Below are 15,034 nucleotides of genomic sequence, written 5' to 3' on the forward strand. Positions count from 1 at the left end.
CTCACTCATTCATTAATTATCTTTGTGCACTCAATCACTCATTCATCCATCACTGCACTCACTCATTCATCCAGCCCACCACACACAGCCTCACCAACCTATGAAGGAGCACTTTCATATGAAACATAGGTAAAGTTATTGGTGCAGTTCTTGTTTTCATCTGTGGATTGAATTTAAAGACATTTCTAGAATTAATATTGCCCATGGGAAATAGTGTGCCATTTGTTTAAAGATACTTTATCTGAAAGCTGTTTTTCTTATAGAAATGTATGCAAACTTCATAGGCCATCAAAAACACAATGAACAAATGTTAGACCTGTCATACTAGGGGTGGTCGTCCTCCACATTTCTTTTGCTTTCCCCCTCCAATTTTTCTGATCATGTTTTTTTGGTCTTAAGACTCTTAAATTCATTTTCACTGCTGCCCTACCTCTCTCTTAGGAAAACACTGATGTTACCTTATTACATTTTATAAGCTGTAATTTCCAAGTGATAAGAGATACTAGTTCAAGTTTGGCGTCTTTGGAATTGTAATGAAAATCTTCTCTTATGTGAAAGTCAGATTTTATATTACAATTATGAAAATGCCACTTTTAGAAAGTTGTAATTTTCCTGCCTTAGCCCTTTAGTACCTCCAGCCTATCTCTGGGTCACACGACTGGATATAACTGACATTTAGGTGTTGCATCTTCCTCCTACACAACCACACACAATAGAGATTATAGGTGTCCCTGAATGGACCATCACAGGCAAGTTTGGAGGGCGAAGCTGGGCATAGCCCTATTTACACTTGAATGGACTGTGTCCTACCTCCACGAACAGGGCTGCATGCCCCATGTAGTTAGCTTGGTGCCAGGGCTAGGGAGTCAGGAAATCTCTGCACTTCAAAGGGAATCCTCTAAAAGCTCCTCCCACTTCAAAGGAGGAACTTTGTATAAATATTGGATCTCAGTTACCAACTCTTCAGTATACTTCTGGACCTGTGGAGGGAGACACTGCCAGGAGGAAGGACTGCTATGCTGTTGAAAGAACTGCCACTTTGCTGGACTCCTGTTTAGCTAGACTACTGTCTTGCTAAATTGCCTCCTTGCTGGACTGTTGCCATGCTGGGCTGCTGCCTTACTGGATTCCTGCCCTGCTGCCCTCCTGTCTGAGTCAGAGGGATTGGACGGCATCTGATCCCAGGACTTCCAGCGTGATCCAAAGGGCTAGTCTGCTGGTCGTCTGTTCAGAGCCACAGGAACACAACAGTCTCCTAACCACCTGAACCAGCACCCAGATACAGCTGGAGCAAGCCCCTGGCCCCCAAGTGGTGCCCCTCAGGTCTTGGAGTCTTGGTAGGGCCTGAGAGGCTGAATTTAAATCTTTAGGCTCTTTGCAACTAGGAACGGGCCAGTTGGCACCAAAACTCTGTCACTCTCACTACCCACCAATGCAAAGTTCTGTCAGTCCCACCTTTTGCTGTACAGCATTGATTACCATCTCAACCATGAACAGGACTTTTTACACTGGACTGAGAAGATAACTCTTCAGCAGGACTAACCTGGTCCCCAAATCCGTACTATGCTCAATTGCAGTCAGACTGAACTTGCAACTTTCTTCCGGTCTCACACAACCAGTATTTTATCGTTTTGGTTTTTTATTTCATACATTCTGCTCTATTCACCTAATTTGGTATGGGTTGCTTTTTGTGCAGTGTTTTCATTTTATTATGGTTTGACGTGTTGCACAAATATGTTGCACATTGCCTCCAAGCTAAGTCTGACTGCTCTATGTCAAGCTACAAGAGAGTAGAGCTCAGGTTTATTTGGGGTTTCCTGGTGACTTTAACCTGACAACAGTCAGACAAGCTGTGCTTCCTCACAGTAAAACTATTGAAAATAAAATCATAAAATTAAATTTAACAGTGGGCCCTCATTTCCTAATCCTGATGGAACTTATTAAACATTTGGCAACATTAAAACATACAAATTCATTAGGCAGCATCTGTAGAAATGCAGGCCTTGCTTGGGTGAATTGTTTTTCTTTTAATAAGGATAAGATGAATTGATAAGGGGGAAGGACTTCAAAATTAGCAAATAAAATACAAATTGGACAGTATCTTGAGAAGAAAAATGATCACAGCCACATGGTGCCAGATTCTCGACTTTGTTCCAACCTATGGGATCAGCCAACAACCAGTGCATTAAATTCAGCTTGAACCTAGTCAGCAGGAAACAATGTTGAAAATGTGTGGTACACATAAGGTAAGGATATAGAACCCACAAATTTTGTTGATAGTGTGTGCATGGACATATATCTGGCTAGCTCTTTACTTTCCCTTGATGCTTGTGTAGCCAAACCCAATACCCAACAAGATCCCCTTTAACAATTCCATCAGGCTGGTCATATAATTTGGGGCAGCCCAAAACCCTAAAAGAAGATCTAAACTGGTTTAACAATGGAATAGATTTAGCCCTGTCAAAGTGCAGACAATCTTTTATAATTGCCCTGTTTAACTCCAGTTCAGGGTTTAACCACAATGAAATCCATCTTGTTAGAGGGGGAAGTGTTAGCAGATTCTAGATATAGCCCACCCCTCACTCCTCATGCACCACAAAAGAGGCCAAAGATTGAGGGGCAGCGAGTAATTGTCTCAAAAACGTATTCTCAGTTGCCTGTATATCAGGGGCCTCTTTGTAACCCCAGATATCAAAGCCATTTGGGAACGGGGCAATGCATTTTGATTGATAAGTTCGGATCAGTGCCTTAATGGGCTTAGCCTCCAGACATCTAGCAAAATCAGCTACTGAGGCCACTGCCCCTGCCATAACGTTTCTCTTCGCGTTTAAAAGGGGTGCCATGAGCCCTTCTCATCAAAACAGACCCCAAGGTATGGGAAAGCTTTTACTCTAGAAATACCCTCCCTCCCAAACAGTGTGTATATTTCGACCACCCCTACTGCCTCTCCCCACCATTATAAAATGCAATTTACTAAAATGTGGACGTGAATCCAGTTTGTTCATGAAGCTAACGAATGAATTAAGCCTGTGATGAGCTCCAACTGCCGTTCTGGATATTAAAATAGCGTCGCCCATGTACAGAAGTGTGGGGATGTGATATGAGCCCGCACGAGGGATAGCTAGTCTCCCGCAGGTCGTTAATGTAAAGTGTAACTAAAAGTGGGGCCCATATACAACCCTGTCTGCGGCCACAGTGAACCTTGAATGGTAAGGTCGTATTCCCATCTTTATTAGCCTAATACCTGCATCCAGATTCTTAAACGGCATCCAGAACCAAAGAATACCATACATACTAAACATACAAGAGGGGCTTCTGATTAGCAGACTTCATCAATTGTCTTTTATATTTGTCATTTGTCATTTGCATTTTGCGTCTACCCAGTACATCATACAGCTTTTGGTGATGGCTCAACCAACTGTGTCGATTGATCCCATTCACTTTGAGTGAAAAAGTCTATGCACGTTATTCACACACACTTAAAAGTAGTTTCTTTCTTTTCAGACAAAGTTGGTTCAAAGTGTGCATATTTATTTTATTTATTGCTCATGTAAACTTTAAATACTAAGTATAGAAATATATACTGGTTATTTATTTTGTCCGCTCTCCTTTTTTTAAATTATGTTATAAAGTGTTTAAATGCAATTGTAACATTGCAGCTGCATGTACTGCTTACATTTATTCTTAAATACTTCAGAAAATAATCATAATAAAATTCATGGCGCATCTGAAAGGCTTGTTGTCTAAATAACATCAGAAGCACAACAGCTGCATTGGCGAATTATTTTTCAATTTAAGATTTTTATTGCAGTCATACGGTGACGATATTTAAATGGCTGCTTGTTTTTTGTTTTCTTCAATTTTTTTGGCATATGCTTTTACGGAAAAAAGGAATAGCCAGGACACCAGCCCTCCATGGCTATACCTTTTGGCTTTGCCAATAGTTTTTTTAATTAGCCTTGTGGTAAGTTCCAACAGCATTCTAATACCATATGGTTCAACCAGTGTGTAAGCAATACACTATAAAGATACATTTATGATCAATTTATCAGTTAAGAGAAGACATTTTTTGAGACCATCTAATTGAATAAAAAATACATCTCTTTCTAATAAACATAATTCAAGAATAACACTCTCATCTTGCATTGTATGCCTGGGTAGAATGTGGATTGCACCAGACTGATTGAAGTAATATGTGTAATTCTGCATTATTCCTTGTTGAGGAATTGCAGTTAATTATGGGATTACTCCTGCACACATAATTAAGAGGAATTTGGGGAAAAAAATTGTACCGTGAGAACACATTTAGCATTTGCAAGCAGATAATAAGAATTGGTGAACTAAATGCGGGTCGTAGGTTGGGGGAAAACCCTTCCTCAAGAGCATATTTAGCGAGCGGCTGCTTGTGGTTGCTATTAATGTTCTGATGCATTCAGCGCTATTTCCTAGTGCAAAATACATTATTGCATCCATTTTGGACATGAAAGGGTAAATTTGCGCTAAGAAATAGTGCTAAAGCCATAACCAGCCTTCTTGCATAATTCATGTGTTATCTCGCAGAATTCTTAGGTAATTCCATGTGATTAAGCTACACAGAGTTATGCGAGTTATGCCTACCCCTTCTTGAAATACTTTCTCACATACCTTTTATCTAAAGCTGAATTGTTTCCTTGTCAGCTTCCTAAAGTCCCTGGGCTAATTCTAAATAACACAACAATAAAGGACAGTTTTAGTTTTACTTCTTTACTTGTTAAAATATTCTAGTTTATTTAAGAGGTTTGCTATTAATTTGATTGTAACTCATAGACAACTGGTCTATATAGACAGCTTTAACACTGTATAATCAGTTTTTCGTTCAGTTGTACCCACGTTGATGATGTATTTTATTCACTTTAAGATAGCTCTCTGAATGCTTCCGAGGTTCTCATTCTGTATGATCCTGAGAGGTGTCACCACAGTGGATACCACTCGGAGACATTCCAGCTTGCTCACTGAGGTTGAGCCCTGAATCAGTGGGTCCACAAATTCTGAACCCAGAAATCCCAGGCCTAGAGCCTCTTGTGCTAGAGGGTTTGAGGTAGTTACTGCACCTCGCCCCTTCCATCCTCCTCCTTCAGAAGAGTCGGAGCTCTTCTGTCCCGGCTTCCCAAACAACCACTGTTGGTCCACAACCCTCATTACCACCAGTCCTTCTGCTGACATCTCCCACCTGCTCTGAGCAGGCAGAAATTCAGTGGAGTATTTCCCAGAAATGGGGAAAAAGCCAGCTGTTTATTTCCCATTTTGGGAACAAAACAAGTAATTGCAATATTTTGTTGTATGGACACCACCAGGAATTTAAGATTTAGTCCTCCCCTAGTACCACTGTAAACAACACACCAAAATCCAGCAAACGTAATGAGGGCCAAAGTTTTCTCAAGTGTTGTTGTTTTTTATACTTAGTAGGGGTGTGGGTAACTCGCGTAATTGGTGTAGTGTAATCACATTACGCGGAATTACAAGAGAAGAGTAGTTCTGTGTATAGAGCTATTTCTTAGGGCAACAATGCACGGTCGCGTCCAAAATGGACGTGCGGATGCATTTTTTGTGCTAGTAAATGGCGATAAACACAGCATAACGCAATTAGCGAGCTGCTCACTAAAAGTGTTCATGCAGTAAGATGTTTTCCCCCAAATTATGCAAGCTGGAGTAATCGCATAATTATAGGTAATTCTGTGTCAAAGAGTTTTGCGGAAATGACTAAAGTACTGTTATTACTCTCGCGTAATTGAAATTTCACCTAGGCCTAATATTTACTTCAGTAAGAGATTGTATGATTGCGTGTAACACCGGCAATTAATTTCATTAGTATCTATAGTCCAGTCGCGTAGACCAGCTACAATGAAGGCTGAAATAGACATGAGATATTTATTAAATATACTTCGTGTCAGTGCAAAGACCTGATGCCAGGAACCCTGTTATTTCTGTTAAAGTAGGAAAATATAACACCCTTTCTATTAATACTATTTTTCCATTAACTGTATTTACCTGGAAATACGGGCCCGCCAGGCGTGTAAATGGCATGCATATCTACAACTGCAAACAAGATTGCTGTCTCACCAAGGAGGTAGTTTAATCGCAAGCGATGGACGTAGTTGACGCGTTTAAAGAAGGAATAGGAGAATCTGCTTAATATTCCCAAGATCTGGGTCACCTTCATCGATCACCTTCATCGATCGATGTTTATACCGTGAGATGATTTATTATACTACTATATTTACATGCCAGCATGTGCCTTTCATAGCTGTCTGGTACGAGTTTGAAACCTCGAGGGAATGTTGCATATCTGCTGTGCAGTACTTTATTTCATCGTATTCGATCACAACACATGAAGGTGTCGAGTCTGTGGTTGTCGCGTGAGGACTACCAATGGTGTAGCGCCACACAGGTTTCGTGATTTCTACATTTGTTTCCTTCACGAAAGAAACTGCGTGTATTTCACTCTCCAGAAGGAATGCTGCTGTTTTTGCAAGTAGCAACAGTTATAATTTTTTACTACCTCGTTTTATGACTTAATTTCCAAGATATTGTTTGAGTGCAGATTCATTTTCGGTTGAGTCACTCCAGAACATTTCACTCAATGTAAGTAGTGTATTTATTCAGATTGTATCAATCTACATTTGTTGAGGGGGAATTATGGTTTATTTATTTTTTAACATGTATGCACTGTAGTAATGTCTCTGTACTAATCATGGAACTGCGACTGTCAAATTGCTCACTTATTTTCTCTGTCTGTGCATCTTAATTTTTATTTTTTTTCCTATTGACCAATATAACGACAAATGTAATTTACAAATACAAACAATAGTCAATGAATTTGCTGATCATTTGTGTATATCTTTATTTTACTTATTTGCACTATGTTTCCAGAGCAAAAATGGCTAGATTATGGTAATGTTTAAGCCATTAACAGGATCTGGAATTCACATCGTGCAATCAATTTTGCACACTATTCCAATTTTTGCTCGCTGTGCAAAATCTGAACTACAGAGGTACTAACTTTCATGATAACAGTTCTTAATGAAAATTAAATTTTCTCAGGAACTTGTAAATTCCTGGCATTAAATGTCTTATACTATATAATTTATAGTTCCTTGTGATAAACTGTATAATTAGTAGTCAGTATAAGTGTTTTTAGTCTACCCAAGAAGACTGTACACATGTCATTGACGGTGAGTAACCAAAATACCAAGGGTAGTGGAGATCAAGACATTCACACTACGTCCTTTGATATCATCACAGTGTTGGTCTGTACTGCTATCACTAGCATCTCCACAGCCTCCTCTAAGCCGTCAGCTTAAAATAGAAGGGTATGGTGTGGAACTATAGAAAGTAAGCAATACTCCTACATACTTTCTCTTCTCGCCTCCCCTCGCCGTTCATGCACACTGAGATCAAGGATAGTAGGAGAAGTGTCAAAAGGCCTTCATTTTGCTTACATTCACCAATTTGCAGTCTGGAAAAGTGAATTTTTCCCACCAAACCATTAGCCTTGACCAACAGTCACAGGTAAAGATCTGCATTTCGCACATGCATTTTTCAAGAGATTATGGAGGGTTGCTTGAAAACATTTCTGCATGCTGCAGTCTTTGTAAGAGGAATGTAGGCATGTCAGGGAGTTTACTTCCAAACATTAAAGGTGAACCAATTGCATGTGCAGTGTTCATTGACAAGGATGGCTTTTTGTCAAAGATGACAGAAAACCACCATAGTTTAAGGTATAGGTCCTGCCCTCAGAAAGATTTCACCTTCTTATGTGTGGGGGAGCATCCTCTCTTCTTTTGTGCTCTTGCAGCATCTGTTTACCATGAGTCTGACCTTCCCGGTCTGGTTGAGGTTTTGAACACAAGTTGTCATCATCTAATGAGAAATGCTTAAACTTATAGTGCATCTGAACAACTTGAAAACCAATCAATCAATCAATCAAATTTTGTAAAGTGTGGCTACTCACCTGTGAGGGTCTCAAGGCACTATGGGGGAGGGGATGAGCCTCATCCGAAGAGCCATGTCTTGTGGTTCTACCTGAAGATGGTGAACGATGGGCTTTGTCTGAGGTTGTTCCAGCTTTTTGCTGCAATGTAGGTGAAGGATCGTCCTACGGGGGTGGTTTTGCGGATGCGAGGATGGTGGCCAGGGCCATCTGGGTGGAATGAAGGGATCTGGCGGGGGTGTGGAAGGAGATGCAGGGGTTCAGGTATGCTGTTCCTGTGTTGTGTATGGCCTTGTATGTGTGGGTGAATAGCTTGAAGGTGATTCGTTTCTCGACGGGGAGCCATTGGAGGGTCCTCAGGCATTGGGAGATGTGTTCTCGGCGTACGAGGTCCAGAATGAGTCTGGAGGCGGAGATCTGTATGAGTTGTAGTTTTTTAATGTTTCTAGTCAAGGTGCCGACATAGAGGGCGTTGCAGTAGTTGAGCTTGCTTGTGACTAAGGCGTAGGTGACTATCCTGCGACAGTCTGCTGGGACCCATCTGAATATAATATCTTTCAAAGTTTACAGAGAGTGTGCCAGCAGGAGGAGGCGACTGAGTTTACCTGACGGGTCATGGATAGGAAGGAGTCGAGGATGATGCCTAGGTTGCATGAGTGCTCAGTTGGTGAATCTGGCTTTATGTTCTCTAAGAATTGCTGAGTCCTCCACTGATGGACTCAGCCAAGCCAGACATAAGAGTGGGTATTCAATGACACAAAATCAAAACACACAACATTGATATACAATAATCTTGGAAATTAAATATTGTTAACAAAAATATTGCTTTCCTATACTCAACTAATAAACCAACAAATTTCAAGAGCATTAATATTGCTTTTAAAAATATTGTTTTTTACCTATATTGTAAACAAAAACTATGAAACCAAAAATAGTGTCACCTTTAAATAATCATATGATTAATCAAAAATATCACCTCACACAATATCGCTGACAACAGTCTCGCCAACATAATGGCATTATCATTAATAAACATGAAAATAACGACATTTGACATTTATCAAAACATGAAAATAAACATGAAAGAACAAATACAACAAATACACGTTTCAACAACTAAAATATATTACATCACCAATATAATTATATATCACCCTAAATAAAAATACAACTAAATACATAACAACATGATTTAAAAATATATACATAAAGTACAAAGATTTTAATATGTTTAGAACCATATATATATACATATATATATATATATATATATATATATGTATGTATATATATATATATATAATTAAAAGGTATCAAACTAAATATTAAATGAAACATTATAAACTAAGCAATAAAATCAATCAATAAACAAACGTACCCAATCAAATGACACAATTAAATCAACAATATAAAAGACATTCAAAATTTATCAACTTTATACTCCAAAAATTACAAAAGCTGCAAGAAGAGGGATCTCTGACCAGAACAACATACTTTTAATTAAAATTGTACAATAAAACATAATTAACAAAACAATATTAATCTCTTTACATGTAGTTACTAAAAAGAAAATACTACAACCTAGGGAAAGTGTCAAGCTATGGAACAACAGCACCGATCTCAAACCAGAAAAAATACATTATAAAGTAAGTATATATAAATTAATAATATAAAAAAGAAACTCACCCTAAAACAGAAAAAAAATTAAAGTTAACAACCTAAACCCTTACAAACTACCATCAAATAAGCATGTAAAATTAAAAAGATGCTGTTTTTGTTTTTTAGAAACAGAAAAGGAAGCACCTTCTCGACATGAAAACACCCCGATGGAAAAACTACAAAAAAAAACTGTGAAACATCTAAGAAGTGCATACAAAGAAGTATAAATAAGAAAACTAGTTGCATTATTTTGTATGTAAATAGGAAATGTATAAACATTTTAAAATTGTAGTTCTTTATACAATTACACTATTTTCAGACAAAAATACCAGAAAGAGCAAAATATATCACATAACAGAAAGGAAAGCAATTTAAAACTCACTTGGGCTACACCTACATCCGAGAAAGTACATCAATGGGAATTGTGAATGGGAAATGTACTAAATATTACTCTAATGCATGCTATTGGAGGGCCATTACAGAAGTTGATATTGTAATTAATGTAAGGGAAAACAATCACCCCCCCAAATGTCACAGAAATAAAAGTAAGGGAGGTGTTCCAGGATATAACAGAGGCAAGCACTAGCTCACAGGAGCTCACAAAAAAATCCTAAAAGATTTGCCCACTAAAGTCCCCAAACACATCACAGATCAACTGCCACCTATAACCGTTTTAAAACATTTGTTTTTTTAGTGTGTGCAACTAACCATTGATATACCTCCTGCCCCAAAAGTTGCCAAGATGTCAAAATACCTGAACACTAAAAAATCACACATTATGAGGAACCATTCCTGTTATATGAGAACCGAAACAATGATGGATGAATTCTAATATTTTCTACATCCAATAAGTTACTAAAACAATGCAATTGTCAAACCTGGATGATGGATCGGGCTTTCACATTGTGCCCTAAAGGGCATACTATACTCGGATCCACCTGTTCCGTGTGATTAGGGCAATAGATGAACAATGCCAGATGGTCTGTCCAATGAAGGACACCCTAATGCATACACTGAGGGACTGTCCAGAAATTGGGGCCTACTGGAAACGGGTGGGTGATAGAAAATCAGACGTTTTGGTTTATGAAGTGAGGCTCACATCCCAGCTCGTTTTACTAGGCAGCTAGAGCGAACAAACCCTGGACTGCTATGCCCTATTATTTTGCAACATGGCCCTGATGTGGCTTGTAGAGCTATACTGAAGAGGGACTGCCCACGCAAATTTGAGAAGATCTGGAGTCCCTGGAGAGTAGTGAGGGAGAATGAGGAAAGGCGGGAGATACATGGTTGATGGAGAGTGGAGCGAGCTTGAACCACAAGTTAAACTGTTGTACTGGTGATGCTGATGCGACCAATGAAAGGAAAAAGACTCTGTTGTGTTGGTGCCATGTTCTGGCCCAGGCCTTGGGAAGTCCTATGTAATAATTGCTGTATATTTTGCTCACATGTTCTTGACAGTTGGGGGAGTATATTATACTGTTTATTTTACTATGCGAAAACTGAATAAAGAGATATTAAAAAAATGTGCCCCAAACTATTTGCTCAGATATACACCACACTCAACTCAAACACCCGTTTTATATATGCCCTACTACCAAATAAAAAATATTAGCACTTACTATGAACTTTGAAAGAAATGTAATCATAAAACAAATAACTACTACCCACAAAAAAAATCATAGACTTTGAACAATCCATGATTCAAACCATTTTAGATGTTTACCCACACACAGCCATACAAGTCTATTACTACCATTTCAATAACTGACCTGGAAGTTAGGAGCGTATTGGGTTAGAGGCAAGTGTGAGCTGCAGTGGTGAAAATGGTGGGCCAAGGATTAACCACTCTGCTAGATGAAGACCCTATGACACACATAAGAGGGGCCATTTGTGACATTCAGGTGATGCATCCTGTGTGTCAGAGATAGACAATCAAAGACCTGAATCAGACAGCTCCATGCATGGCGCTGACAGAGTGTGCCACCCAGGTGCTAAAGGAATGAGTGTGCTTGCAGGTTGAGGCTGTTATCTTCCACCTTTAGAGTAGCAGTAGGCTTGAGAGGCCTAAGGAAATTCTTAGTTTAGATTTTATGGGCAGGAAAGGTTTTCCATAGATGGGGGGAGGTGACAAAAGTTGCCTTCATGTCCCTAAGGTAGTTCTGAGGACTCGAAGGGGCTAGCCAGCTCAGTGATAGGTAAACTAAGCCCTATTCCATGACAGAAGAGACAGACAGTATGCCAGGAGTAGGTACTTTAGGGGTTGACAGCAAGGGCTACGCTTTGAGAAGATCTGTCCCTCCTTATGCCGCTGCAGTTATGTAATGAATCTTTGCTTGAGGGACTCAGGCACTGGGCCGAGAGTACACAGAAAAATCTTCAGTGGTATAAAAGATGTCAAATGTGTAATTTGTAATCTCACAGTAAATTCATCTTCTGAAGTAGTCGGTGATCCTAATATTGGTAACTCTGTGCCGTTTAGTTGCAGTTTAGGGCCTTCCACACCCACTGGGGTGGGCAGTAGCATGCAGGTGAACGTGTGCTGCTCATTCTAAATTGTGTCGGCGACCACGTGCGCTAGACGCAAGCTTCCTTGTTAATGAGGCACATGACTCCTGTGTGGGTTACACCAAGTGTGCACATGTAAAACAGGAGGCCATGCGCTCATTTTATAACACAGCCCCTTCCTTTGTTTTTGCGCGTTTTATAAGAAATGTAGCACATAGTAATTGACTCTGGTTTCTCACATAATTTTAGCAGAAGGCTTTGCTGCTATCCATCAAAGTATGCAAGGTTAGCTGCAAACTCGGTACACTGAAGGAGGGTGTATTTAATGTGTCTAAAGGTACATGAAGCAATGTTGAAATTAGGAAGTATGTGAAACAAATATATTTGTTGTTTTTGCCTAACATTCTTCCTTTAATAAATAATAATGAAGTAGTCGGATTCCAGAGTACTAATTTGGATTTGGGTTAGAGTAATTTACAGACATTTTGTTTTTAGATTCTGCATGGATCCATCCAATATTTCATACATTCTAATAAAGAAGTTTGAAGTGACAATAACTAGGAGCACTGCACGTACTTTTAGTGATTGGTACATTTACATTCACACCAGAATCATCACGGAGCCCTGCTGTTCTCTTAACAACCCTTCTCCGGGGGTTTTCGAGGAGCAACCTCCAAAACAGGAGACGATCCAGATTCACATATGTAGTGCTTTTGTTGAATTACTACCAGAGGGTCTTGGATGTCACTAGAATTATGTGGTGAGGATTTTTAGATGTCTGGAACCACTGAAGTAGAGTAGAACGGAATGAAAACTTTGCAGCAATCACCAAGCAATCAGAGATAACGTAACCCAAAAAGATAATCCCACCAACCATGGATCAAAGATTTACATGCAGCTTCAAGTGTACAGTAGATGAATACAAACTTTGGCATGCAGTCCCGGTTCGTTTAGAAATTGAAGTCAAGGTATTTTCTTCCTAATACTACAGAGAGAATCTGCAACACCCAACAAAAGGATTTATGCAACTATTCGCAAATCCGCAAATCAAGTCGCATCAAAGCCTTCAGGGGAGTCTTTCCTTTTTGGTATGTTTAGTGCTTACAGAGAGAGCTCCTTGTGTGAGGGCCTTAATGCTATGTAGGTCCTTCAGTACAGAGAAAGGTAAATATTGAGCCTCTGCAAATAAATAGTATTTACCCAGGACAAAAGCCACACCAAACAGATGCTGTTATGAGGAAGGCAACACATTTTATTCTTTTACCACTGGATCTGGGTACCGTTTATCTGAAGCCATAAAAGTGAGTAAATGGTACAGACATCGCTGGTTGTTCATTACTAATCAATATTTCTACAGCTATAGGTGACACGTGAACCATGATATGTATCTCAATGTGAGGGAAGGTGCAACGCTTTAAAATGCCACACGAATAAAGTCGTTCAGATTCCAAGATATTTGTGTATAATGCTTGCTCTTCTGCAGAACCTCAACCCCAAACTCCAACATCAGTATAATTGGTTATCACAGGCTAAAGCTTGACAGCTCAATGTTCTAAACCTGGATCTGTCATGGGCTATACTGCAGTTCAGTAACAAGTAGAAATACCATGCACATTTACTGACCTATGTAATAGACATATGCAGCACATTCCTGTTCACATGATAAATTATTTATTGTTCATAATACTAACTGGTAATCTTCATTACGTGTAGGTCTGCTCACCTTTGTCACAGTCATTAACCCTGAAGTTGAAGCAGGACAAAAACTCATAAGTATATTGTAATGTAAGTCCTGCACAAACTGCTCAGCTCTATAAGGCCTAGCAAACCCGGCAACAAACTAGGAGAGTGACCAGGTCGTATTGGACTGGCAATGTTTCCCAAGCCTGTTTCTATCAGGCTGATGAACTCTATGTGGCCAGTATAAATGAAGGCTTCTATTAATCAAAAGATGATTGAACCTAAGATGTAAAGAGGTTTTATCTAAATTCAGGCATCCAAACTTTTTTAAAAATAGTTTTTGGGTTACTGAAAAATTGCAACGTGTCTGTAGCTCCATAAGCTGGACATTGAAAGTTCCAAAGTGATTCCAAGTTTTATGTACTTACACTCATGTGGTCAAATTAAATGTGAGGGCTATGCTGTTTGGTGTGACACCCAATCGCAATCTTGTTGGTCTAGATCTGATCATGTTACTTGTGCAACACGTGAATGTCAAGAGAAGGAAAGAGTATCCTCCCTAGATTTCGCTTTATAGCACTATGACGTGAAAAACAGTAGCAAAACTCAAACTTTGTTATCATCAAAGAATGAGAGTGTCCGAAATGTTTGAAAGAATTGGAGGATGACTGCTGGCAACTATTGAAGATCCTTTTTCCTACTGATTTATTTTTAGTGCCCAGGATATTTGACTGGACATTCTGAAAGCGTATTCCATTTATTTAATGGCCATAACAGATACTGTTTCCTGTTATATTTAATGGACTATTTGTACGCTGTATAATATTTATGTTTATAATAATGATAGTACTTTTAATTAGCTTATATAATGTTTAACTATCTGACCAAACAGGTATGGACTATTTACTGCTTTATCCTGAATTATTATAAGGTGGGGAGCGAAGTATGTACCCCCACCAAAGCAGTGATCCAGAGCCTTGTAAAGGAAAGCATGATCCAGTGAAAATTTCTCAGCTTAACTCTTGTAGTTTTGGCACAAAGCGACCGGCCTTTATCATACCTGTTAAGTGTTTACAATATTTCCTATATTTAATGTAGCACCAGACAATATTAATGGCAAGAAATCAAATAATAAAATTAGCAAATCAATTAAGTAAATATGATAAACTTCATTATTTAAAACACTGCCAAAGCAGCGGAAAATCGGATAAGGAGTTCAGA

General features: G+C 39.1%; 1 protein-coding gene across 3 annotated transcripts in view; it reads left to right on the forward strand.

The window, feature by feature from the left end:
- The window catches only part of ITPRID1 (ITPR interacting domain containing 1), a 506,204-nt gene that overhangs the window by 146,708 nt on the left and 344,462 nt on the right, over positions 1-15,034 (forward strand). The window lies entirely within an intron of this gene.

This window comes from Pleurodeles waltl, chromosome 2_1 (genome assembly GCF_031143425.1).
Source record: "Pleurodeles waltl isolate 20211129_DDA chromosome 2_1, aPleWal1.hap1.20221129, whole genome shotgun sequence".
NCBI classification, from domain to species: Eukaryota; Metazoa; Chordata; class Amphibia; order Caudata; family Salamandridae; genus Pleurodeles; species Pleurodeles waltl.